At 48.5% G+C, this 27,726-nt stretch overlaps 1 protein-coding gene across 1 annotated transcript in view; it reads left to right on the top strand.

Moving 5' to 3' along the window:
- myocd (myocardin) overlaps positions 1-27,726 on the top strand; it is a 131,819-nt gene that overhangs the window by 17,635 nt on the left and 86,458 nt on the right. The gene's annotated exons all lie outside the window — the stretch shown is intronic.

The following is a 27,726-nucleotide window of genomic DNA, read 5'->3' as shown; positions in this document are numbered from 1 at the left end:
CATATATCACCCCAAGGGGGACCTGTAACTATGGGGGATAAGGGCAAATGCTCTGCTCTAGGGGTAACCTACACAGAGCCATTTATTTACACAAAATGCCTGAAACTCCTACACCCCTGTATTTGTAACCCCAACCACCAAAGGGTTTGGGCAATACCGGGCAGTAAAGATGAGCAGGTCGGCCAAGGACCTATGTGTGAGGGCAAGTTTAGGCCTCTTTGTGGGTACCCACCGCACCCATGACCTAAGTACGCCCCACTTGTGCCCCCACTTATGCCATTGGCTTATGCCAATGCGTCCGAGGCATAAGCCTTGTGTGCCCACCCCCAGTTCCATTCTGCCCACTGATAACCAGTAGGGAATTAGTGCCTGGAATTGGCGGTAGTTCCAGGGTTCCACCATCTTCTCCCCCCCCCCCCCACAGGGGACGCGGCGCTGTCTATGGCTATGGACACCAACGGAGGGACTTTATTTTCCCCAGTATCCAGTCGGTGTTTATAGTCACCAAGGCAACTTGCAGAGAACAAGTGCTATAGAATTTAATGGAGTGACGGGGAATATTTTCCAAGAAGACGATGGCGTGTTCCTTGGCTCCGAAACTGGCCAGGAAAGTGGGTCGGCGTTGGTCTCCGGTGGCCGGTTCCTTTGTTCCGCTCATCGGGCCACTCTCGCCCCTTGGTCACTGACTTGTTATAACGTCATTTGTTCTTCAGGCGGAATTTTCCAAATACACGAGGTGCCGGGACCTCTCCACCACGGGACATCTCCCAGACCTATTTAAGGGAGCGCCAAGACGGCCAATCAATTCTCAGGCCTGGCACTTATGGGAAGCTTGTATTCCGATTCCAAATAAAAATAACCAAAGCCTCGTTGGAGGTTTAGCTTTGATCCCAATCTGCATAATAAACGAGCGGCTTTGTTATTGCAGGAAAGTCTGGGATTGTGCGGCGAAACGACAAACGCGGGTCAACGCCAAACATTTCCAGGGAACCAGAGGGGAAAATGGCGTCCAGCATCTTGCAAGGGGATCTACGGTATTTACACAGGGGCTCATTGGGATTGGAGGACTGGCTTCCATTGTGATGTCATTTGTGCGTTGTCTCATGTCCTCCATGATGGCACCACCGCCTTTTGGCGAATGTTCCCCTGGGGTAGAATAGTAGAGAGGGGGGGTTAGAGGCGCTCTAATGATGTTTGAGGTCCCTTCCCCTGAATTGGGGGCTCAGAAACTCTCAGAACCTGTAAGAATCCGTTTTGCACCCCTGGGTTGGGCTCAATCCACATTTATAGGGTCCTGGTACCCCAGCTTAGTCCAGTAGTGAGGCCTAGTTCCGCCTCCGGACCCTTGGCCCTACTTCCAGCCCCTCAGGTGGAGCTCCTAGTGCCTGGAACATGGAAATCCCTCCCCTTTTATCAGTTAAGGAAAAGGACCTCCCATTCTACCCTGGAACCAATGGGTAAATACCTTCCTCCCGCAGGGCCCAGGTCATTCCTATGTAACTTTGTATTAGAGGAATTTGGGCAAACCTTGCAATGACTCTACGAGTAAAGTGGCCCTAACAGGTTTCCATCAACGCTCCAGTGATATTCGCCCCAAATAATTACCAGTTGTTCATGGAAGCAGAATGCATCTACATTTACACGCTTTGCATTTCAAGTTAGCAGTTAGTTACAATGCCAGTTAGCACAAAGGCCAATAACTGATCAGATTAATGAAGTGGCCAACTCTGCTGTATGAACTTGTTTCATAAGACCTAGATCTTTCATGAGGCGCCTAGAACTACACCCCTTTTAGCACCGTTCCTAATGCAACTTGCCCCATGGTGTATAAAAGAAAGGGGGTGAGTTCTAATGAGTCTCTGGCTCTAAGTAGGATGAGTTCCCAGTGCCTTGGGCATAAGGCTCTGTGCCTCCCAAGTCATGATATGAATGATAAAGGGCCACTTGTACAAATGGATCCTATGTTGAGTACAAGGCAGGGACGATTCTTTGGGCAGCAGCCTAGAACTCCCACAAGGGGTGTAAGTATTGGAGTGATACCAACTTCACCTCCATCACTAGAGCTTTGGGCACCATTTTTGGAGGTTTGGGCCTTCTCTTTATCCCATCTGGGTTGCAACTTGATGCTCAGCGCTAATGAGTAGAATGTAGATTAAGTACAGAGGGAACGGGGGTTAGATACTGTATTCCTGATGCTCGGTATTGGGCCTGTGCAACTGGGAGCCCACCAGCGGGGCCTGGCCTCCATAGACCTCTATATGTGGTATCATTGGTAAGAGGCTGGTCCTTAAACATGTAAAAAAGCAGTTAATTGGCCAATGCCAGGAGAAGGTTTGGGCAACACTGGGCGGTAGTTCAGAAAGCTGTCGGTGGTGGGTGTAGTTGAACTACACGCTGCTTAAGGCACAGACTGCCATGGGGTGGGTTTCTGATGCCCCAATCGGTGCCATATAAGCCTATAACTAAAATAGCAGCGATTGGCACTAAAATGGCATTCCCTATATATAATGTACGTTCTGCGCAGTGATGTAACAATGGGGGGGGGGACTCCTTGTCTGGGGGTGACTACGGATGTCTGGGCCCCTATAAACCCCCGGGGGGGTTGGGGACAGGGGACCCCAGTCAAGCCTCTGATACCCCTATAGTTAGGCCAATGCCCCTCGGCCTGCAGAGGAGATTGCAAGCATGGCAGAGAGGGGGCCACGAATTTGGCCCAGGGGGCCGGGGGGGGGGGTTTTAGGGCAACGTGTGGAGCTGATTAAGGAGTTTATGCACTAATGGGTTACAGGAATCCTGCAACTCCCAGGCAATTCACGGTTAATGAGATGAAAGAGAAGGGAGCTGAGCCAAGTTCAGCCGGAGCTTTCATCTCCCCGCACTTGTCTGTGAGACACAACTGGGCCGACCCAGTCCCTCTATGGAACCCAGCGGGTGCTTGTCATGTCACCGCGCTCCCGTGGCACTTTCCTCTATTTGTCTCCTTTACTGACACATTTACTAACATTTCAGGGGGATTTGGGAACGTTCCGAGGGAGTATTGTTCCGCTGCTGCCAACTGTAAGGGGCTGAACTCCATGCACTTGGAAATGTTCTACTACTGTTTGGCTTGAGCGGGGGGGAGAGCGAGACCACCCTATCTGTCTGCTGCAGTTGGTACAATCGGAATATTTACCCACAGGAACGGCTGTTCCTGCTGAATTATGCTTAGTACAGGGGAATCGCTATGTGCCATAGTTTTATGGTATCTCTCTGTACAGGCTATGGGCAAACTTAGGGGGCTGTTCCTGCTGAATTGTGCTTAGTACAGGGGAATCGCTATGTGCCATAGTTTTATGGTATCTCTCTGTACAGGCTATGGGCAAACTTAGGGGGCTGTTCCTGCTGAATTGTGCTTAGTACAGGGGAATCCCTATGTGCCATAGTTTTATGGTATCTCTCTGTACAGGCTATGGGCAAACTTAGGGGGCTGTTCCTGCTGAATTGTGCTTAGTACAGGGGAATCCCTATGTGCCATAGTTTTATGGTATCTCTCTGTACAGGCTATGGACAAACTTAGGGGGCTGTTCCTGCTGAATTGTGCTTAGTACAGGGGAATCCCTATGTGCCATAGTTTTATGGTATCTCTCTGTACAGGCTATGGGGCAAACTTAGGGGGCTGTTCCTGCTGAATTGTGCTTAGTACAGGGGAATCCCTATGTGCCATAGTTTTATGGTATCTCTCTGTACAGGCTATGAGCAAACTTAGGGGGCTGTTCCTGCTGAATTGTGCTTAGTACCGGGGAATCCCTATGTGCCATAGTTTTATGGTATCTCTCTGTACAGGCTATGGGCAAACTTAGGGGGCTGTTCCTGCTGAATTGTGCTTAGTACAAGGGGAATCCCTATGTGCCATAGTTTTATGGTATCTCTCTGTACAGGCTATGAGCAAACTTAGGGGGCTGTTCCTGCTGAATTGTGCTTAGTACCGGGGAATCCCTATGTGCCATAGTTTTATGGTATCTCTCTGTACAGGCTATGGGCAAACTTAGGGGGCTGTTCCTGCTGAATTGTGCTTAGTACAGGGGAATCCCTATGTGCCATAGTTTTATGGTATCTCTCTGTACAGGCTATGAGCAAACTTAGGGGGCTGTTCCTGCTGAATTGTGCTTAGTACCGGGGAATCCCTATGTGCCATAGTTTTATGGTATCTCTCTGTACAGGCTATGGGCAAACTTAGGGGGCTGTTCCTGCTGAATTGTGCTTAGTACAGGGAATCCCTATGTGCCATAGTTTTATGGTATCTCTCTGTACAGGCTATGGGCAAACTTAGGGGGCTGTTCCTGCTGAATTGTGCTTAGTACAGGGGAATCCCTATGTGCCATAGTTTTATGGTATCTCTCTGTACAGGCTATGGGCAAACTTAGGGGGCTGTTCCTGCTGAATTGTGCTTAGTACAGGGGAATCCCTATGTGCCATAGTTTTATGGTATCTCTCTGTACAGGCTATGGGCAAACTTAGGGGGCTGTTCCTGCTGAATTGTGCTTAGTACAGGGGAATCCCTATGTGCCATAGTTTTATGGTATCTCTCTGTACAGGCTATGGCAAACTTAGGGGGCTGTTCCTGCTGAATTGTGCTTAGTACAGGGGAATCCCTATGTGCCATAGTTTTATGGTATCTCTCTGTACAGGCTATGAGCAAACTTAGGGGGCTGTTCCTGCTGAATTGTGCTTAGTACAGGGGAATCCCTATGTGCCATAGTTTTATGGTATCTCTCTGTACAGGCTATGGGCAAACTTAGGGGGCTGTTACTATTACAGGAAACAAGTTTCGTGAGAGAGCGACAGTTGTTTTTTGGATGCTGATTGGCATTTAGTTACTATTTTGCCAGGAGACCTGAGGCAGCAGTAACTGAATTAGCTGCAATAAGGAACTTAGAGAGAATGTGACTCTGAATAGAACTGGAGAAGGAAGTTGGTGTGGGAAAAGGAGAAGGAGACGAGACCGAATGAGAGTTCCCTTTGATTTTAGAACTCTCTGTAACACTGTCTCCTACCGAGAATTGCACAAATACTGATATATTTCTTCTGTGTTATTCTTTGTCCAATGCATCCAAAGGAATGTTTTGGGCACACAATAAGCTGTACCCCCAAACTGTACTGTCTAAGGGAAACACTATGGCACCCCCTACCCATATGTATAAATACAAATATACAGAGAGGGAATGTTCTGGGCACACAATAAGCTGTACCCCCATACTGTACTGTCTAAGGGAAACACTATGGCACCTCCTACCCATATGTATAAATACAAATATACAGAGAAGGAATGTTCTGGGCACACAATAAGCTGTACCCCCATACTGTACTGTCTAAGGGAAACCACTATGGCACCCCCTACCCATATGTATAAATACAAATATACAGAGAGGAATGTTCTGGGCACACAATAAGCTGTACCCCCATACTGTACTGTCTAAGGGAAACACTATGGCACCTCCTACCCCATATGTATAAATACAAATATACAGAGAGGGAATGTTCTGGGCCACACAATAAGCTGTACCCCCATACGTATTGTCTAAGGGAAACACTATGGCACCCCCTACCCATATGTATAAATACAAATATACAGAGAAGGAATGTTCTGGGCACACAATAAGCGTACCCCCATACTGTACTGTCTAAGGGAAACACTATGGCACCTCCTACCCATATGTATAAATACAAATATACAGAGAAGGAATGTTCTGGGCACACAATAAGCTGTACCCCCATACTGTACTGTCTAAGGGAAACACTATGGCACCTCCTACCCATATGTATAAATACAAATATACAGAGAAGGAATGTTCTGGGCACACAATAAGCTGTACCCCCATACTGTACTGTCTAAGGGAAACACTATGGCACCTCCTACCCATATGTATAAATACAAATATACAGAGAAGGAATGTTCTGGGCATATAGTAAATGCCTTATTTAGAAACAGGCTATATAACAGGATAATTATGTCTCTGCGGAGAACTATTAGCAAGAGTTAATCCATTCCACATAAATCCCCTAATTTGCAGCAGATTTCTGTTGACAAATAACATTAATGTTCTGTTTGTGGGCTGTAAGTGCTGGTTCTGATCCAGCAGAGACACGTTCCAGTCGCTTCGCACTAAATCACATGTTCTGTATGCGGCACACGTGCTGGGGATACGGCTGGCTGTGCCGAGGGGCGGAGGAGACTTGCGGTCGCAGCGTTGTCAGAAATGCAGTGAGAGTGCGTCTGGTTTAGGAGCATTGGGAATGAGCTGGGCGTTGGGGGGGCAAGAACTCAATAAATACAAAGCACTCGGCAGGAACCGGGGAGCGACCCTGGGCTTAAACTCACCACCCAGATACAGGTATGGGATCCCTTATGTGGAAACCCATTATCCAGAAAGCTCCGAATTATGGAAAGCCCATCTCCATTTTAATCAAATAATTAAGAATGTTAAAACTGATTTCTTTTTTCTCTGTAGAAATTGAATTGATCCCAACTAAGATATAATTACCCCTTATTGGGGGCAGAACAGCCCTATTGGGTTTATTTCATGGTTAAATGATTCCCTTTTCTCTGTAATAATAAAACAGTACCTGTACTTGATCCCAACTAAGATATAATTACCCCTTATTGGGGGCAGAACAGCCCTATTGGGTTTATTTAATGGTTAAATGATTCCCTTTTCTCTGTAATAATAAAACAGTACCTGTACTTGATCCCAACTAAGATATAATTACCCCTTATTGGGGGCAGAACAGCCCTATCGGGGTTAATTAACGTTTTATTGATTTTTTAGTAGACTTACGGTATGGAGATCCAAATTACGGAAAGACCCCTTATCCGTAATACCCTTGGTCCTGAGCATTCTGGATAATGGGTCCTATACCTGTATTTGGTTCCCTTGTAAAGTCCAAGTAGCAGTAATGCCCCCCCCCCAGCCAAATCCTGCAGACTGGGCAGATTAGCCCCTGGGCAGTAACCCATAGCAACCAATGATGGTTACATTACTCCAGCCAGCTGTAGGTTTAACAATGAAAGCAGAATTCTGATTAGTTGCCATGGGTTACTGCCCAGGTGCAAATTTGCCCAGTGTTTATAAATGACCCCAAGCTGGAGAGTAGGTTAGGGCAGCCCCCAACTCTGGACATGAGGTGGGGAATTGAGATGGAATTGAAATAATACAATGTAATTTTATTGATGCCAGTTGCAGCAATTATTAAACTTTTCCAGCTTTACTTCCCCTTTAAAAGGAAGTCTATTAAATAAGAACAGGTTGTCTGCGTGGATCTCCCCCTCCGTGCCCCCCACAGCCGGGCATGGGAAACACTTTCCTCTTTATCCCACTGCCAATATTCTCCTTCAGACAAAATAAAAAATTAGCACATTCCCCCCCCCGACATAAATGCCCCATTGTATTCCCATTGTATTCCGAGGAATTTAATTAGAAATAGCGAAGGTGCAGCAAAGCCGCGTCGGACAACCCCTCGCAGGGATGAGCATGCCCGGCCAGTTCCAATCTCCCGGGGGGGAGAAATATCTAACGAGACTAACGAGGGAAACGTTTATGTTAACAAACAAAGTGGGGGCGGTGCTAACTGGAAACATTTCTGTAATGGGAGGAGTAAAGTTTGGTTACACCGGAGAAGAGGCGCTTGGGGGGGGGCAAGAAATGCCTAATAATACCCTGCCACCAGGGGTTAAACATAGGAATCCCGGCAAATCACACAAATGATATTATACCCGGGGCGGTTCCCAAGGTAATTTAGGGTGCTGCGTTGGCCGTGGGTGCTATCACTAGAGTCCTGCACGGAACCCACGTTTTTACTCGCTTTGCCCCCATTGCAACTGCCTTATCCACAACCCGATCCGTGGCTGGCTGACTATCATTACACAGGAAGTGCTGTTTCTGCGAACCGGAAGTGACATCATCAGAAGTGGGCGGGGTCAAAAAGATATAGATAATATTATAATATAAGAAATATAGATAAGACCTGTGACCCGCCAACCTGCATCTATACCTGCAACTGAAAATCCTACAGTTACCCAACCTGCTGCAGGACTCAAACTATTACCCCAATGGGGGTAAATGGTAACTGTGTGTACATATAGAGTAACAACCATACAATAAACTCTCTGGTATCTTCTAGAAGGGCAAAATGGGGTCCATTACCAAGCGCCGGGCACAAACCACACACTTGCACCCTGCCCTGCACTTGGCATAATAATTGCCCCATGGATACAGCACTACCTGTATTTGGCAGCACTGTATTCATGAGGGGCGGGCAGAGGGAGGCACGTGGGCATCAGATAGGCAAGTTAGGGGGTATCAAGGGGGGGCGTATTGTCCCATGGAATCCTGCCCTTGGCACCTGCCCCATGAGCCTGGCCTCACTGCTCTCTGCACTTGCCCCAGGGGTATATGTAAGTGGCCCCCTAGGAGGTATTATTCTGAGACATGAGAAGGTGTTGGATTTCTACAGAGACACATTAGATGGTTTCAAGGAAGGGCCGGATGCCTTGTAGCGGAAGTGGGAATATAATAAGCTTATAATAGCGCCTCAGTAAGAAGCTGCTTTCTGGTTGGCTGGTGGGACTGAGCAGGGTGTACGGATAGTTCCACTGGATTCATACTGTTTCCTTCCGAGAAAGAGATAAAGGTCCCAACACACAGACCAAGCGACGCACTCGTAATGCTTATCGGCGCTTCAGATAGTAAACAGGAGGATTATGGGCCTAGAGCTTAATAAGAGGCGCTTATTTACACTGATGGAACATCCTAATACTCCCAGCCCCAAACTGCCTGATCCGTGCTACTTAGCGGTGTCTGCTTTATGAAAAGTAGATTGAAGCCTTTTGTCCAGAGCGAGTGGGCAAGTGGCCATTATACATATAGGTAGGAGGTGCCATAGTGTTTCCCTTATACAGTACAGTATGGGGGTACAGCTTATTGTGTGCCCAGAACATTCCTTCTCTGTATATTTGTATTTATACATATGGGTAGGAGGTGCCATAGTGTTTCCCTTATACAGTACAGTATGGGGGTACAGCTTATTGTGTGCCCAGAACATTCCTTCTCTGTATATTTGTATTTATACATATGGGTAGGGGGTGCCATAGTGTTTCCCTTAGACAGTACAGTATGGGGGTACAGCTTATTGTGTGCCCAGAACATTCCTTCTCTGTATATTTGTATTTATACATATAGGTAGGGGGTGCCATAGTGTTTCCCTTAGACAGTACAGTATGGGGGTACAGCTTATTGTGTGCCCAGAACATTCCCTCTCTGTATATTTGTATTTATACATATAGGTAGGGGGTGCCATAGTGTTTCCCTTAGACAGTACAGTATGGGGGTACAGCTTATTGTGTGCCCAGAACATTCCTTCTCTGTATATTTGTATTTATACATATAGGTAGGGGGTGCCATAGTGTTTCCCTTAGACAGTACAGTATGGGGGTACAGCTTATTGTGTGCCCAGAACATTCCTTCTCTGTATATTTGTATTTATACATATGGGTAGGGGGTGCCATAGTGTTTCCCTTAGACAGTACAGTATGGGGGTGCAGCTTATTGTGTGCCCAGAACATTCCTTCTCTGTATATTTGTATTTATACATATGGGTAGGAGGTGCCATAGTGTTTCCCTATACAGTGTGGGGGTTAAGACTGAAGCTAAGGCAAGGAGCGGAATATCTGTACCCCAGCCATGGGATAAGTGGGGCAGAAGGGAGGCCTATTTAGCCACCTGTAGGTATTTCACAACCACATTAATGCTCATTGCTACCAGCGGGGCCAGATGTTCCAGTTTAGGAGCAGACCGTGCCTCTCCAGATGTTCGGCTTATTCCTACTTTCCTTTTTCATTTTCATTTCTCCGTACGGCAGTTTGATTTGAGGGTCTGTCCCCAGGAGCTCACGTTCCGCTCCTGCTACCGGTTTCCTCCTGGGAAATATTAATATGGCAGCCAAATCTTGCCATCAGGGAGATGGTTATAAATCACAATAAACCAAAAGGAAATATGTAAAAGGCGTGAAATTTTGCAAAAAAGATCTGTCTTGCCATTTATATTGGTTTATTGCTACTGTCTCCATCTTGTCCTACTGTCTCCCTCTTGCCCTACTGTTTCCATCTTGCCCTACTGTCTCCCTCTTGCCCTACTGTCTCCATCTTGCCCTACTGTCTTCATCTTGCCCTACTGTCTCCATCTTGTCCTACTGTCTCCATCTTGCCCTACTGTCCCCATCTTGTCCTACTGTCTCCATCTTGCCCTACTGTCTCCATCTTGCCCTACTGTCTCCATCTTGTCCTACTGTCTCCATCTTGCCCTCCTGTCTCCATCTTGTCCTACTGTCTCCATCTTGCCCTACTGTCTCCATCTTGCCCTACTGTCCCCATCTTGCCCTACTGTCTCCATCTTGCCCTACTGTCTCCATCTTGCCCTACTGTCTCCATCTTGCCCTACTGTTTCCATCTTGCCCTACTGTCTCCATCTTGCCCTACTGTTTCCATCTCGCCTTACGGTTTCCATCTTGCCCTACTGTCTCCATCTTGCCCTACTGTCTCCATCTTGCCCTACTGTCTCCATCTTGCCCTACTGTCTTCATCTTGCCCTACTGTCTCCATCTTGCCCTACAGTAGCCATCTTTTTCTTTTGTCTAAATCTTTCCTTCATGTTCCATCTTGCCCTACTGTTTCCATTTTGCCCTAATTGCCATCTTGCCCATTTTTCCTACCTAGAGCTGATGCTTGGTAGGAGCCCAGCCGGGCTGGAACTAGGGGTAGGCAAAAAAGGCACCTGCCTAGGGCGTAACGATGGGGGGGTGCAAATCAGGTACTTACCTCCAGTTCCAGGCCCTTTTCCCCCACTGCAGCAGCCCTGCCAACCACGCTGCCCTGTGTGCGCGCCGTGTTCATTCACACACGGGGAGGGGGGCGGGTAGCTGGTTGGGGTAGGCCAAGCTGACCAGGTCGCCTAGGGCACCCGATTGGCTTGGCCCAGCATGGTAGGTGCACCTGAAAGTACCCCGGCAGGTAACACACACTGACCCAGTTACCCTAATCCTGAGAAGTAAAAGAGTCGAGAGGCCTCACACACAGTCCTTTTTTCTTCTCGGATTCGTTTCTTTCCTTGCGCCGCTGTTTTTTTTCATTTCCTTTCGGTGCGTCTCTGCCTTATTGCTAATGACATGCAGCTGTTCCTATGAGTTCTGCTCGGTGCCCCTTGTGGGCCGGGGGGGTCGGACAGTGCCAGAGGCCGGCGGGGAGACATTTCTTTGGCCGCGCTTTCGTCTGAGCAGAGCTCTTGATTTCTTGCTCTCCGTTGCCAAAGAGATGAGAACTTGCCCTGAATGCTCTGAATCCAAACATCGAGGTAGGTATGATAAATGCCTGTCAGTCACTTGGCAGGAGCCTGAATAAATCCTCTCAGATCCCCTAATATCACAGTAACCATTATTGTTATTGCTGCTAATGCCTTTGTTCTAGTGCCGGCCTGCACTCTCCCTGCTGGGCCCAACAGAAGGGCTTTCAGGCATTAACAGCAGCTTCCAGTCTCTCCTGATGGCAGCGCTGCCTCTGAGGGGTGGGAATTAGGCACAAATACACATGAGTTCTGTACATGGTATGGCCCCCATGGGGTATCCGCTCGGGGTAGGAAGGGTGGGAGGGCAGCAGCTGTTCTAGAGGCCATGGAAAAAGTTGGAGCAGGGCAAGATCAGTAGAACAAGATGGTGACAGTAAATTTAGATGCAAAGGACAGTAGGGCAAGATGCCAACAGTAATACATGATGGCAACAGCAGGGCAAGATGGTGACTACAAAGCAAAATGGTGACTGTTGTATGTATGTATGTATGTATATCTTTATTTATAAAGTGCTACTTATGTACCCAGCGCTGTACTGTAGAATAGATTAATACAAACAGGGGGTTAGTAAGATAATAATAGAAAAATACAAAATACAACAATAAATACAAATAAATAAATACAAGATACAGTTACAGTTGCAATAAGTTAAGAGTCAAGGACACAAGAGGATGGGGGTCCCTGCCCCATGTTGTGCAAGATAGTGATTGTAGGGCATGATAGAGACAGTAGGGCAAGATGAAGACAGCAAGGCCAAAAGACAACTGTAGGTCACAATGGAAACAGTAGGGCAAGAAGGCGACTGTATAGAAAGATGGCGACTGTAGAGCAAGATGGCGACTGTAGAGCAAGATGGAGACAGTAGGGAAGATGGAGACAGTAGGGCAAGATGGAGACAGTAGATCAAGATGGAGACAGTAGGACAAGATGGAGACAGTAGATCAAGATGGAGACAGTAGGACAAGATGGAGACTGTAGATCAAGATGGAGACAGTAGGACAAGATGGAGACAGTAGGGAAGATGGAGACAGTAGGGCAAGATGGAGACAGTAGGACAAGATGGAGACAGTAGGACAAGATGGAGACAGTAGTGCAAGATGGAGACAGTAGGACAAGATGGAGACAGTAGGACAAGATGGAGACAGTAGTGCAAGATGGAGACAGTAGGACAAGATGGAGACAGTAGGGAAGATGGAGACAGTAGGGCAAGATGGAGACAGTAGATCAAGATGGAGACAGTAGGACAAGATGGAGACAGTAGGGCAAGATGGAGACAGTAGGGCAAGATGGAGACAGTAGGGGCAAAGATGGAGACAGCAGGGGCAAGATGGAGACAGCAGGGCAAGATGGAGACAGTAGGGCAAGATGGAGACAGCAGGGCAAGATGGAGACAGTAGGGCAAGATGGAGACAGCAGGGCAAGATGGAGACAGTAGGACAAGATGGCGACTATAGAGCAATATGAAGGCAGTTGGGCAAAATGATGACTGTAGGGCACAATGTAAAGAGTAGGACAAGATGGAGACAGTAGAGCAAAAGGAAAACATTGGGGCAATATGGTGACAATATGGTGATATGAAAGCAGTAGGGCAAGATGGAGACAGTAGGGCAAGATGGAGACAGCAGGGCAAGATGGAGACAGCAGGGCAAGATGGAGACAGCAGGGCAAGATGGAGACAGCAGGGCAAGATAGTGACTGTAAAGCAAGATGAAGACAGTAGGGCAAGATGGAGACAGCAGGGCAAGATAGTGACTGTAAAGCAAGAAGGAGACAGCAGGGCAAGATAGTGACTGTAAAGCAAGATGGAGACAGTAGGGCAAGATGGAGACAGCAGGGCAAGATGGCTAGATTCAACCAGTAACACTTCAATCTTTTATAACCCAAGTTGCTGTTGCTGAGACACAACTCCTAGCCCACATTTTGGGGACCTCTGATATAATGCAGTGTCAACTGGTAACATTTACTTTTTGTACTTTTTTTTCATGACTTATTTTTCCATTTGGTGCACAAAGGTAGATACGCCCGAGCTCGTGAAGGAAAGCTGAGGGCAAACCATTTTCACAATTTGTAATCTATGGGGCAGTTAAGGGGAGTTACAGATCCGCTGCCTTTGTTCTAGTTGTCTTTGTACCTTGAACCAGTACATACCCGGCTCCATTCTGCCTGTGGGCCAGTTCTTTGAACATCATTCAATGTTTTGGCAACAATGACCATTACATTGACTTGGACCTGCTCTTCTCTTCATTCTACCAATCAGGAAAGTCTGTACCTGAATACGCTCTCCTAAGTGCAAATGGTAAAAAGGGATTCTGGGAACTGGAACACTGGTTGCCTTAACCAACAGAACTCTTCGTTCTTTATCTTTGATATTGTAATATAACATCTAATACCAAGGGGGGCCTCTTTCCGTAAGGTGGGTGGAGCAAAACCTTTGCTGTTTACTAGGATAAATATCAATTCATAGAAAAATGATAAAAAAACCATAATTTTATGTAAGTTGAATGTTTATTCCAGGTTGTTGCTGAAAAGCTGTTATGTCTCCCAGTGCAACACAGCGCTACGTTGGCATTGAGTAAAACTGGCAGATGGAGCAAATCTATTTGATTCACTCCTCCTTTTGATGTATTTCAAAATAAGACTTATGAGTTTCCAAAATCCACTCTGTCCGCCACACCCTGAACCATGAAAACAATGCGGCGGCGAGGCAAGAACCCGTGCTTGGGATGTTTTATCCTTTAGGTCTGGTGTGCATTAAATCCAGAGAATATTCTGAGCCTGAGGTATTTGTAGGCACCGGGAGGTGGGGCAGGAGGAGAGGGACTCAGGAATCCAGTTGAACAATTCAAAGACATTGTGTCAGTGTAGAACAGCATCTTCCCGGTGGTGTAAAGGGCAACCTACCTCAAAGCTGCTCCGACTTTAATCATTTTCAACAGATTCCAAGTCAGTCCAAGTCACTAGCCCTAATGGTCACTATTGGTTTGGTCAGTAAACGTGTAACTCTTTCACTGTGTAGCAACTCATTCCAGTATATAACTTCTAGGGTGTGGTGGGAGATGTAGCTTGATGACATGATTGCCCGTAGATTCATGGCCACCAAAGGCCAAAACTTTAGGTGTTGTAGGGAAAAATGACAATGGTAGGACAAGAGGGTGGTGTTAGGGCAAGATGCCACCATTGGGCCATAGAACTCTGTAGCTGGGCCGTAGAACTCTGTAACTGGGCCGTAGAACTCTGTAACTGGGCCGTAGAACTCTGTAGCTGGGCCGTAGAACTTGGGCCATAGAACTCTGTACCTGGGCCATAGAACTCTGTACCTGGGCCGTAGAACTCTGTAGCTGGGCCGTAGAACTCTGTAGCTGGGCCATAGAACTCTGTAGCTGGGCCATAGAACTCTGTAGCTGGGCTGTAGAACTGTAGCTGGGCCATAGAACTCTGTAGCTGGGCCATAGAACTCTGTAGCTGGGCTGTAGAACTCTGTAACTGGGCTGTAGAACTCTGTAGCTGGGCCGTAGAACTCTGTAGCTGGGCCGTAGAACTCTGTAACTGGGCCGTAGAACTCTGTAACTGGGCCGTAGAACTCTGTAGCTGGGCCTTAAACTTGGGCCATAGAACTCTGTACCTGGGCCATAGAACTCTGTACCTGGGCCGTAGAACTCTGTAGCTGGGCCGTAGAACTCTGTAGCTGGGCCGTAGATGTCTGTAGCTGGGCCGTAGAACTCTGTAGCTGGGCTGTAGAACTCTGTAACTGGGCCGTAGAACTCTGTAGCTGGGCCATAGAACTCTGTAGCTGGGCCATAGAACTCTGTAGCTGGGCCGCAGAACTTGGGCCATAGAACTCTGTAGCTGGGCTGGAGAACTCTGTAGCTGGGCTGGAGAACTCTGTAGCTGGGCTGGAGAACTCTGTAGCTGGGCCATAGAACTCTGTAGCTGGGCTGTAGAACTGTAGCTGGGCCATAGAACTCTGTAGCTGGGCCATAGAACTCTGTAGCTGGGCCATAGAACTCTGTAGCTGGGCCGTAGAACTCTGTAGCTGGGCGGTAGAACTCTGTAACTGGGCTGTAGAACTCTGTAACTGGGCTGTAGAACTCTGTAACTGGGCTGTAGAACTCTGTAGCTGGGCCGTAGATCTTGGGCCATAGAACTCTGTAGCTGGGACACAAAACACTGTAACTGGGCCGTAGAACTCTGTGACTGGGCCATAGAACTCTGTAGCTGGGCCATAGAACTCTGTAGCTGGGCCATAGAACTCTGTAGCTGGGCTGTAGAACTCTGTAACTGGGCTGTAGAACTCTGTAACTGGGCTGTAGAACTCTGTAGCTGGGCCGTAGATCTTGGGCCATAGAACTCTGTAGCTGGGACACAAAACACTGTAACTGGGCCGTAGAACTCTGTGACTGGGCCATAGAACTCTGTAACTGGGCCGTAGAACTCTGTAGCTGGGCCGTAGAACTTGGGCCATAGAACTCTGTAACTGGGCCATAGAACTCTGTACCTGGGCCATAGAACTTGGGCCATAGAACTCTGTAGCTGGGCCACAGTACCTATGGGTTCAGTGCCGGACTGGATCCAAGCACTGACCTTCCTGTACATCAGGGCAACCTGCCTTGTGTCCCTTCCTTGGCCCAATCGGCCAGTCCATCTGAATGTTCTTTAGGTTTCTTTGTGTCCTCGTTTTCCATCAGATAATTCCCAGTCTATGACCTGCTGATGGAGGGCGATCATTCCTCTCTCAGCGGGGCGCCGGAACGTTTGGACCGTGTTTAATCACTTCAAAGCCTCGTGTCTCCTTTCCAGCCCTGCAGATTAGGCTCGTGAACATCGGCTCTCCTGACGCTCAGTTTATCTGAATCCAACTCTGTGTTTTATCTGCCCGATCCTGACATGTTATGCGCCACAATTCATCTGTAGCGGGGCAGTCGGACGGGAAGATTCTACTGAGACAGCAACATAAAAGCTACTCAGTTAGAGATAGATAGATAGATAGATAGATAGGTGATATATAAATGATTAGATAAATAAAGCATAGATAGATTGATAGATAAAGGATAGATGAATAAATACATAAAACATAGATTGATAAACTATAGATAAATAAAGTAAGATTGATATATAAAGTTTAGATAGATAGATAGATAGAAGTGACTCCATCTTGCCCTACTGTGTCCCTCTTGCCCTACTGTGTCCCTCTTGCCCTACTGCCTCCATCTTGCCCTACTGTCTCCATCTTGCCCTACTGTCTCCATCTTGCCCTACTGTCTCCATCTTGCCCTACTGTCTCCATCCCTACTGTCTCCATCTTGCCCTACTGTCTCCATCTTGCCCTACTGCCTCCATCTTGCCCTACTGCCATCTTGCCCTACTGTCTCCATCTTGCCCTACTGTCTCCATCTTGCCCTACTGTCTCCATCTTGCTCCTACTGTCTCCATCTTGCCCTACTGCTCTCCATCTTGCCCTACTGCCTCCATCTTGCCCTTACTGTCTCCATCTTGTCCTACTGTCTCCTATCTTGTCCTACTGTCTCCATCTTGCCCTACTGTCTCCATCTTGTCCTACTGTCTCCATCTTGTCCTACTGTCTCCATCTTGCCCTACTGTCTCCATCTTGCCCTACTGCCTCCATCTTGCCCTACTGTCTCCATCTTGCCCTACTGCCTCCATCTTGCCCTACTGTCCCCATCTTGCCCTACTGTGTCCCTCTTGCCCTACTGTGTCCCTCTTGCCCTACTGCCTCCATCTTGCCCTACTGCCTCCATCTTGCCCTACTGTCTCCATCTTGCCCTACTGTCTCCATCTTGCCCTACTGTCTCCATCTTGCCCTACTGTCTCCATCTTGCCTTACTGCCTCCATCTTGCCCTACTGTCTCCATCTTGCCCTACTGTCTCCATCTTGCCCTACTGCCTCCATCTTGCCCTACTGTCCCCATCTTGCCCTACTGTCCCCATCTTGCCCTACTGTGTCCCTCTTGCCCTACTATCTCCATCTTGCCCTACTGTCCCCATCTTGCCCTACTGTCTCCATCTTGTCCTACTACCCCCATCTTGCCCTACTGTCTCCATCTTGCCCTACTGTCTCCATCTTGTCCTACTACCCCCATCTTGCCCTACTGTCTCCATCTTGCCCTACTGTCTCCATCTTGCCCTACTGTCTCCATCTTGCCCTACTGTCTCCATCTTGCCCTACTGCCTCCATCTTGCCCTACTATTAAGATTACTTAATTAGATAGATAAGAGAGAGATTGATAAAGGATAGATGAATAGATACATAGAGCATAGTTAGATAGTAAAGATAGATAAATAAAGCATAAATAGATTGATAGATAAAGGATAGATGATAGCTAGATTGATAGATGGGTTTTATTGGGTTGGGCAGAAGAAACATATCTTTTTCAAAGAAAGCGACAGTGACACCCAATGTAGGTTTGTGCCTGTGCTTTATTCCCAGCAGGGTTTTGTACAAAATATATTTTCTACAACACAAGCAAATAAATTATTCAAAGGTCATTTTTTTAGGTAGAAAAACTGACTGGTTGGCTGGCAGACTTGGATACTGCATGAGCAAATCACCCTGTCTTACTGGCTGAGTAGAACGCACACTCTTAGCCCCACCCCTTTATGGGTGATGACCTATTGGTAGGTGTATTCAGAGAGATCCTTTAGCTGCTCGTTTACAGACTGTAGCCAATAGGGTAGGTAGAAAAAGCACATGGCTTGGGTGCACACAGCTGGGGTGGGTGCTATTGGCAGGGCAGGTGGGTAGCAAGTAGTGAAAGTGGCAGACCAATTTGAGGGGGAGACCGGGGGTGGTACCGAGTAGACCAAATAGGAAGTGGGTGGGTGGGGTAACAGCGGTCAACGGTTACCAGTTGGCTATGATACTTCCAGTTGGCTTAGACCCCACCCAGTTATGTCCAGCGACGCCCCACCCAAACCCCGCCCCTTTTGGAAGCTTTGATTTGGCCTTTTCCCCATACGGCTGATTACAGCGTATAATAGGCCCATATATAGTATATAGGCACAACAACTAGAGGGCGCTCCCTGTATCCCTCCCCGTCTCACAAACGCACACAATACAGTAAATTTCATGAAATTGAACCGTAATTCAGTAGAAAGAACCGACGTGACTCAATGCCGAGGTTTTGTGAAATTCTTTGTGTTTTCCTTAAAAAGATGATAAAGTTCCATAGTTACAGGAAAGAAAAGGATAAACATTAAATGTGTCCATAGATAAAAGGAATAATATTATATTTCTAAGGAAATGCTTGTTTTTTTCTCTGGACAATCTGACACCCACTTGCGCCACTGTTTAGTCTCTCCCTGTATCATAGAGTTTCAGATGGTGAAGACAAAACGTCTAATGAAAGCAGACATCTGATTGGTTACTGGGCTGTGACGAGGGGACCATTGTAACTTACTGTCTCTAGCTATTGGCTGCTATATTGGCTTCCCTCTCTTCATGCGCTTCCAATTGTGTAACAGGCATAGGGGGAATATTTACATTATTGTCTATTGTGGGGTTCTGGGATTTGTACTTAACAACAGGGTTACTGTCTCCATCTTGCCCTACTGTCTCCATCTTGTCCTGCTGTCTCCATCTTGCCCTACTGTCTCCATCTTGCCCTACTGTCTCCATCTTGTCCTGCTGTCTCCATCTTGCCCTACTGTCTCCATCTTGTCCTGCTGTCTTCCACTTGCCCTACTGTCTCCATCTTGCCCTACTGTCTCCATCTTGTCCTGCTGTCTCCATCTTGTCCTGCTGTCTCCATCTTGTCTTGCTGTCTCCATCTTGTCTTGCTGTCTCCATCTTGTCCTGCTGTCTCCATCTTGCCCTACTGTCTCCATCTTGTCCTACTGTCTCCATCTTGCTCTACTGTCTACATCTTGCCCTACTGTCCCCATCTTGGCCCACTGTCTCCATCTTGTCCTACTGTCTCCATCTTGCCCTACTGTCTCCATCTTGTCCTACTGTCTCCATCTTGCTCTACTGTCTACATCTTGCCCTACTGTCCCCATCATGCCCTATAGTCATGACCTTGTCCTACTATCACCATCTCATCCTGCTGTCTCCATCTTGCCCTACTGCCTCCATCTTGCCCTACTGCCTCCATCTTTGCCCTACTGCCTCCATCTTGCCCTACTGTCTCCATCTTGTCCTACTGTCTCCATCTTGCCTAGACTGTCTCCATCTTTGTCCTATATACGCCCCATGCTTGCCCTACTGTCTACATCTTGCCCTACTGTACTCCAAATCTTAATCCTACTAAACCCATCTTGCCCTAACTGGTCCTCCCATCTTGTCCTACTGTCTTCCTATTTTGCCCATACTGTCTCCATCTTGTCCTTAAACTGTTCTCCAATCTTGCCTACCTACCCCATTCCTGCCCTATGTCTCCATCCTGCCCTACTGTCTCCATTCCTGCCCTACTGTCTCCATCTTGCCCCTACTGTCCCCATCTTGCCCTACTGTCCCCATCTTGCCCTACTGCCCCCATCTTGCCCCTACTGCCCACATCTTGCCCTTCTGCCCCCATCTTGCCCTACTGCCCACATCTTGCCCTTCTGCCCCCATCTTGCCCTTCTGCCCCCATCTTGCCCTACTGCCCCCATCTTGCCCTACTGTCCCCATATTGCCCTACTGTCTCCATCTTGCCCTACTGTCTCCATCTTGCCCTACTGTCCCCATCTTGCCCTACTGTCCCCATCTTGCCCTACTGTCCCCATATTGCCCTACTGTCTCCATCTTGCCCTACTGTCTCCATCTTGTCCTACTGTCTCCATCTTGCCCTACTGTCTCCATCTTGCCCTACTGTCTTCATCTTGCCCTACTGTCTCCATCTTGTCCTATTGCCTCCATACCTCATACCTGTTACCTCCCCCACTACCCAATAACAGGTGAATGTACATCTCATTGGTTGCTATGGGTTACTGCTACTGGCCACACTTAATGCCTTTTATTACATAGGGGGTAAATGCGCATCTTGCACCTTCTGCCACGACCAGTCGTTCCCGGTGAATCCGCGGCTGCTGAACCATACGACCACGCCACGACAATCCTTCGCTTCAGTTGCTGACTCTTATTAAATCTCTCTGATGTGCGCTTCCCGGTGCCAGCGAAACCCTGCAGCCAATTAGTCGCCGTTCAATCAGAGCGAGTCGTTTGTGCTAATGACGGCGCTGGCAGCAATTTGTATTTCTGCAGATATTATCGACGGAAAATACGAGGCCGCCTCGCGGCTGCCAGTTGGGTCCAGAGAGAACATTCCTCTGGAATCTCATTACGATCTTGTTCTGCAGATAAAATATATATATATACGAGGCTGTTACCCCGAGAGCCTCGGAACGCTTGGGCAGCAGTATTAATGTCTGGAAATAACCCGGCACCGACTCTGTCCCGGAGATTCCGGCAGATAAAGGCGCTGGGCACCACCTTGGCTTTCATGGGCAACGTGCGCCTTCATGTTTGATTATTGGAGATTATATCAGGGGGGCATTTACTTCACTTTTGTGTTCAGACTGTTTTTAGTGGACTGCGTTGCTGTGCCCCAAATTGACCCCCCCAGCTGGCAGCATGGGCATTCCTGCATGAAATTGCACTCAAATGGGGTAAAGAAGGTTTGGCCACTTTAGACAGCAAAAGGCATTTGGACTTTGTGTCCGGGCCTGGACTGGGGTACAAAACAGGCCCTAGTGTTTCATTTACACAGAGGCCCAAGCAGCCCCCCACCGGCCAAATAAATAGTGACTGTCTGTGGCACCTTACAGCCCCCCTGGCATTCCCAGTACCCAGAGGCACAAACAGCCCCCCAGCCCAATAAATAGTGACTGTCTGTGGCAGCCCCCTGGCATTCCCAGTACCAGAGGCACAAACAGCCCCCCCAGCCCAATAAATAGTGACTGTCTGTGGCACCTTACAGCCCCCCTGGCATTCCCAGTACCCGAGGCACAAACAGCCCCCCCAGCAATAAATAGTGACTGTCTGTGGCACCTTACAGCCCCCTGGCATTCCCAGTACCCAGAGGCACAAACAGCCCCCCCAGCCCAATAAATAGTGACTGTGGTGGCACCTTACAGCCCCCCTGGTATTCCAGTACCCAGAGGCACAAACAGCCCCCCCAGCCCAATAAATAGTGACTGTCTGTGGCACCTTACAGCCCCCCTGGCATTCCCAGTACCCAGAGCACAAACAGCCCCCCCAGCCCAATAAATAGTGACTATGGGCACCTTACAGCCCCCCTGGCATACCCAGTACCCAGAGGCACAAACAAGCCCCCCCCAGCCCAATAAATAGTGACTGTCTGTGGCACCTTACAGCCCCCCTTGCATTCCCAGTACCCAGAGGCACAAACAGCCCCCCCCAGCCCAATAAATAGTGACTATGGCACCTTACAGCCCCCCTGGCATTCCCAGTACCCAGAGGCACAAACAGCCCCCCCCAGCCCAATAAATAGTGACTGTCTATGGCACCTTACAGCCCCCCCGGCATTCCAGTACCCAGAGGCACAAACAGCCCCCCAGCCCAATAAATAGTGACTGTCTGTGGCACCTTACAGCCCCCCTGGCATTCCAGTACCCAGAGGCACAAACAGCCCCCCCAGCCCAATAAATAGTGACTGTCTGTGGCACCTTACAGCCCCCTGGCATTCCCAGTACCCAGAGGCACAAACAGCCCCCCCAGCCCAATAAATAGTGACTGTCTGTGGCACCTAACAGCCCCCCTGGCATTCCCAGTACCCAGAGGCACAAACAGCCCCCCAGCCCAATAAATAGTGACTGTCTGTGGCACCTTACAGCCCCCCCGGCATTCCCAGTACCCAGAGGCACAAATAGCCCCCCCAGCCCAATAACTAGTGACTGTCTGTGGCACCTTACAGCCCCCCTGGCATTCCCAGTACCCAGAGGCACAAACAGCCCCCCCAGCCCAATAAATAGTGACTATGGCACCTTACAGCAGTCCCCCTGGCATTTGCCTGAACCCACAGATTGCCAGTCCGGGTCTGTATGTGCTTTAGGGTCTGACTGCACCTTTAGGCACAAAGTAGCCCAGTCCTGCCCTGTGGCACCCAGTATGTGCCAATAGAAAAACATCATGGAAGCTTTAGTCAGAACCAATGGTGCCGTAGGGGTACAGGTCCCCCCCAAATGTTCCATTGGTCATGCAGTCAGTATGGAACATTGTGTTTACACTGGGAAGGTGTGAGCCACAATAGACACAAACATAATTGCACATCCCAGATTGCGCTGTCTCCTCACAAATCTGATCTGGATGGTGTGACCCCCGGGGAAGAAGCCCCCCAGCTCCCTGCCAAGCTATAAGGTGGGCCGCGGCCTTGCAACACCGCTCCTTCCCCCCCCCCCCCCCGCTGCCGGGGATTTAAATAGAATTACTGAGAAGCCCCGGCGTCTGCCCTTTTCATTTAAATGTTTGGCATTTTTGGCAGCCGCGCGCGGAAGTGACCGTTATATTTCTCTCGCTTTTGCCTTTGATTCCCTGCAAAAAAAATCTAATTTGATGGTTCGTGTTTTATCGCAATGTGGCGAAACTCTCTGGGCCGGACGGTTTGGGCGACCTTCTCGCAGGGCTTGGACGAGAGACAGCAAGATGGGTTGCACAATCGCAGAACTGGAGGTTCTGGCTCCGGGGAGGCTGTAGGGGCTCGGGGGCTTTGACAGCTTTATGTTGGGAGTCGATTGGATCGAGTGGTTGGAAAGATCGGAGCCTTGGAAATGGAACGTTTGGAAAGACTTGAGTTATCCTGAAATATACAAGAGAATCACGATCTCCTACGCTATGGTGGGGGCTTGAATATGGGGCTAATTCCAGCTTAAGGAGGTTAATAGGGAATCAATGAATGCCAATGTAGTGCGCAACCATCAAGCCGCCATTTTTGTTTACCCATAATACAGGGTTTTCTCCATAGTTCAAGTGAAAAAAGCCTCTGGGAAGAGATTCCTGGGCAAGTGTTCCTCATGGCTGGGCACATACTACAGATGGAGCCTTTGCCGCGTTGTCGTGTTATGTCTCTAACTGCTTGTCCCAGAAAGAAAAAAGTACCAAAATTCACCACCAGAAGGTGCAAGGTGTGTTTTGCCAGCAAGTCTTTGCACTCTAGCACCATCTAGAGGCAGGACCTAACACCCCAAAAATGGTGCCCGGACATGGTGAGACAACATGGCTGCATGTGTTAAAGGGGAACTCTGGCTTCTGAACCAGCATTTGTTAAATAGCCCCACACAACCCAGAAACCCCTAATATACCTGTCACTGTCATCTGTTCCTTCAAAAAGAATAAATAAATCCCATTTTTATATGCTGAAATCCAGCTGCAAAACAGTTCTTCTCCTTCTGCACCATTTGAAATCCTGGCAGGGGAGAAGGGACTAAAACACTGATGTTACACATTGCAACAACTTCCCCAGAGCTTACACACAGCATGCAGGAACTACATAACCCACAACGCATTGCACTGGGATGTTCCGTTCCTTATTGGCAGCACGTGTGCAGGGGATTGTGGGATTGGGAGGATGCAGGCTGGATATATATGGCAATGTTGCTTCAAATTATGTTTTCTTTTTAAAACGCTTAAGTTGTGTTTGGGTGGAGTTCCCCTTTAATATGAGAATCTAAGCTAGGATTGGTTGGTGTATCAAAGTTGCTTCTTGCTGGCCTGGAGCATGAAGCAGCGGTTTTCAAATACTCAATTCAAGCCCCACTTGAATGTCTAACCTTTGGCCAGGTCCCCCCATTGAAGGTCCATTCCTTCGCTCATGAAATAAGTACAGTTTTAGGGAATCTGTCATTTAGCCATAGATTCAGGAATATTTAGGACAATAAATACATATTCACCCCTAATCTCACCCTAGCTGGGCTTTCAGGTAGTCTTCCTAAATCCTACCCAAACTGGTCTTCAGACTGAGCCCATCCCCCGCTGCCCTGTGCCCCCTAGGGATCCTTATTCCCAACAGTTGGGCATCTAAGGTTTCTCCTAGAATGGACCATGGAACATTGCACGGTACGTCTTGAAGACCAGATGTCTAACGTTGGCCATTTTTCCTGTAGACCCCAGCAGTTGGCCATCTTTCCTGTAGACCCCAGCAGTTGGCCATCTTTCCTGTAGACCCCAGCAGTTGGCCATCTTTCCTGTAGAGCCCAGCAGTTGGCCATCTTTCCTGTAGAGCCCAGCAGTTGGCCATCTTTCCTGTAGACCCCAGCAGTTGGCCATCTTTCCTGTAGACCCCAGCAGTTGGCCATCTTTCCTGTAGACCCCAGCAGTTGGCCATCTTTCCTGTAGAGCCCAGCAGTTGGCCATCTTTCCTGTAGAGCCCAGCAGTTGGCCATCTTTCCTGTAGACCCCAGCAGTTGGCCATCTTTCCTGTAGACCCCAGCAGTTTTTCATCTGATGCCGATAGCAACTGTATTCTTGCCAAATCTGAATGAGGAGCATCACTCCTCAAACTTTCTCCACTGGAATTTCTTCCATGAAATAATCTGGCCCAACTTCTAAATGACTATGTTTGATACTCTCCCCAACTGCCAACTGAAGGCTTGATTTCTAATGAAGCTGCACTTCATGGAACCTACCCTTCCCTGCACCCTGGGCCTCATCACTCCATAGGTCTCTCCCCACCCAACCCAGGACGGCAGGACAATTAAAATTCCCTTTAAAAAGATCATCTCAAATCATCTTGAGTCGTATTTACCAACACTTGTTAAAGGGGAACTGTCACCTTAAGAAATAATTCCAAATCCTTTTCTATTGTGTTAGCTGAGCAAAATAAACTTTACATACACTGTTTAAATTAAATAATTCTTGTTTCCCTCAGTCCTGGAATTACACATTGCACCAAGCGGGCAGCTGCCATTTTGAAAAAAACTGCTATTAATACAAGCTTTGCATCATCCCAAAATCTTGTTTATGCTTCACAGTGTGGCACCTGATGCCCATGCACGGGATACACAGTTATAGGCAGTGAGGAGAGACAAGTAATGTGAGAAGTACAATAACATCTAGGAAGTGTTGAATGGAAAGTGAAAGTAATTTTTTGCCCCGCCTCTTTGCTTGAGCCACAGAGACGGGGCAGGCAATATATGATTGACAGCAAAGATTTTTTAATACATTTATAACAGGTATGGATGATTTAACATAATACTAGGAGCATTGGGTTTACTTGCCCTTTACCTAGAATATAACAACCACTGCAAGGGGAACAAAACATTGCCAAATGAATAATTGCCCTTTGAATACTGGCAATGAATGGTTTGAATGTTGCTAATGATGTGATTGGCTACAGGTTGGTCCTAGCCCCACCCACTTTAGAGCTGTTCATACATGCCGTTACAATGTTACTGATACCCTAGATACAAGCCCCTTAACCCTGTAATGACTCAGTGGGGCAGGTAAGGGAACGGGCCGTCCCACTGTTACTATCCCAGTACCGACGTGGATATAACGAGTATCTTAAAGGGAAAGGCGCTACTATTTTTAGTTGTGTTTCCTATGAATCTGGTTTATGTAGCGCTGCTCCCAATAGAGGCACATCTGTTGTACATATGAGCGTAAGCCTTGCAGACTAGGCAGCTGATGTTCCTGGCTGATGAGTCCCGTCTGTGCCTGGGAGCCCCACGTGGGTAACTGCCCCCAGAGAAAGTGAGTGCAACATCTGGCCGGATTATCTCTCCCGCCGCTCTGCTCCCTGTCACTCATTTCCTCCCTTATCTGGAAGAGACCAATCTGCTGTAATTAGCCTTGTGTAAATGAGAGAGTAAGGCCATCGCTGGCAGGGGGGGCTCCCAGCGTCCCCCCAGGAACCTGCTAGGGGCACAGCGCTGGTTCCATACAGAGGGGAATAATGGGGGAAAGCGAATAGGGTAATGGGACAAACTGGTACTTGTGCTATGAATAAGCAATGCCTTCCCATCTGGGGCACTAATAAAAGCTTCAGGGGGGTATCAACTCTTATTAGCCCCTAATGTTACTATTACATGCAGTGGTGTCATTTGCTTGTGCTGGGCCCCCCTGCAGAAAAATCTTTTGGGAGGTCCCGGCGCAACCAGTCCTTCCTCTCCCAGCCCCAATAGCACCGCACCCCCCGGCCCTGACTGCATCGCTATAGTTAAGGTAGGAGAGGGGCCAGGGAGGGGAGACTAAGGTACAGCAGTCCCCACGGTCAGGGCCCCCCCTAACAACCACAGGGTCTGCTGTGTATATATATATAACATGGACAACACAATGTATGGATGTAGCCCACACAGGGTCAGACTGGGCTGGCGGGACACCAGAAAAAAACCCAGTGGACCTTGTGGCCCCAGCCGGCTCCCCCTGCTGGGACTTATATGCACTGGTGTCCTCCCAGTCAAGAACTGGGTGCACTGGAACTCCCACTGATCGTGGAGGAGGGTGCAGTATACGGAGTGGGAGAAGCAGGACCTTGCGACTGGGTTGGGGGGGCCCTATGCTTCAGTCCCGGTGGGCCCCTGACACCCCAGTCCAACACCGAGCCCACAACCACACATTTCAACCTCCAGGGGACCGAATCTGTGTAGTTTTTGCTTCCCCCCCCCAGAGGTGTAAATATGGTGAATTCTAAACAGTCCTAGAAGGTTGACTTGAGGGGTCTGCAACACTGGGGGGATCGTCACTCCCTGTACCCCAACCCAGGCTTCCCATGCTACAGTCTGAGACCCTTTTGCCCCCACTCTCAGGGGTATCAGCATCTTCACCTACCTGTGCTAATGCCAAAGCTTCACCCAGTCAGAAATAACCCATTAACTTATCTATAGAGACTTCCGGAGAGGCCTGGCACCATCATGGCGCCCTGCTCTAACAGCTACTGGTTACATCTATGGGGCCAATGGGGTAACTTGGTCCCCTGGCAAAGAAAATCTTCTAAGGGGGCCCGGTGCAAACAGTCCCACTCCCCCCCCCCCAGGCCGCTACCATTTGGCCTCCTAGCCCGCTATTTTTTTTAAAAATGAAGGAAAGGGGTGGGGGAATTGCAGAGATTTTGCAATTAAAAGCCAATTTCTCCTTGTTTATTTCAAAGAACTGGGCTGCTCGGTGCCGTATTCTTGCTTTATTGGTATTGTTTTTTTAACAATAATACCCGCAGCCTTAAGTTTCATATTCCTGGCGCCCAGTGTCCCAGATTGGACACTGCGCATCGGCTTTTCATTCCCCCGGACAGACCATCCATTTCTGAGACACACTGAGTCTGCTTGCGGGAGGGGAGAAGTGGTTGGGATCCAGTTGCGGCTCTGGCCCCTGCGAGGCGCGGAAGTCAGGGCGTCTGCGCTGTGTCAGGTTGGACATCCGCAATCAGCCCTTTCCTACAAACACAGCCGCCATATTGCCTGGGCA

The sequence above is a fragment of the Xenopus tropicalis genome, chromosome 10 (assembly GCF_000004195.4).
Source record: "Xenopus tropicalis strain Nigerian chromosome 10, UCB_Xtro_10.0, whole genome shotgun sequence".
Lineage (NCBI taxonomy): Eukaryota > Metazoa > Chordata > Amphibia > Anura > Pipidae > Xenopus > Xenopus tropicalis.
This window is presented reverse-complemented; position numbering and strand designations above follow the sequence as displayed.